This window comes from Nicotiana tabacum, chromosome 13 (assembly GCF_000715075.1).
Source record: "Nicotiana tabacum cultivar K326 chromosome 13, ASM71507v2, whole genome shotgun sequence".
Lineage (NCBI taxonomy): Eukaryota > Viridiplantae > Streptophyta > Magnoliopsida > Solanales > Solanaceae > Nicotiana > Nicotiana tabacum.
The window spans coordinates 39935888-39936888 of NC_134092.1; positions in this window are offsets into that span (position 1 = coordinate 39935888).

Sequence of the window (1001 nt, forward strand, 5' to 3'; positions counted from 1 at the left end):
AATTTTGAAAAATATTCTCGTTGATGCCAAACACAACCTAAAACTCCAACAATTTTCTTGCATTTTCAAAGGGAAAACTTGTAGCACCATGGTCCATGGATAGTCCGACAAACTTAAAAACCTTTTTACACTAAATATACATGTATACGATTAAAATCGGACCCACCCAATTTTACTATTTGACCGAGACCGGAAGATTGCATCGAAGGACGGCCTCGTAACGGAATAGACTAAATCACGAGGACTAGGTACCGAGTTCAGAACCGAGGTACCGGTCGAGATCGAGACTAGTAGCGATCGAAGCCAAATGAGACAGACATCGAGCAAGATCGAAGATAGCATAATAACAGAAAGGCGAGATATCTGTGACTAGTCGAGGATCACGGCGTAAACTCCGGTGACTGGTCGAGGATCATGGCGTAAATCTCGGAAAAATCAAATCAGAAACGGTTAATTAGCTAATCATGGGATTTCCTTCTGTAATTAGAATCATACCATAAATGAAAATTCTCTACTATATAAAGGGGGGTTCTAATCATTTGTAGGACACGGTTGACAGATATAAAATCAATATAATTCTCTTTCTCGTTTATACTATTGTTCATCAGCTTGTTATACTTTAATTGTTCTTGCATCAACCAGTTCGAGGGTATCCAAACTCGAGGGCTGAGTTCCATTAATCTTCACATTTATCAATTGGTATTGGGTGAAATCACGTGTCCTTAAGACCACATTATAAGTTTAATTGTTGTCCAATTTAAAGGGTAAACAGTTTGGCGCCCACCGTAGGGCCAATGATAATAATGATTGCTTAATACTGATTCCGATAACGCACACTGCTTTACACTTGTTCTCGTAAGAATCTTTGTTTTCACGATAAACATATCAAACTCATAAGCAGCACCTACACATGGTGACAAGGGCCTCAGATTTCACGGGGAAAATGATAATATAGCCGCCTCAGGGATCGAGGTGCCTCAGGCTGACCTCGAAGAAGCACC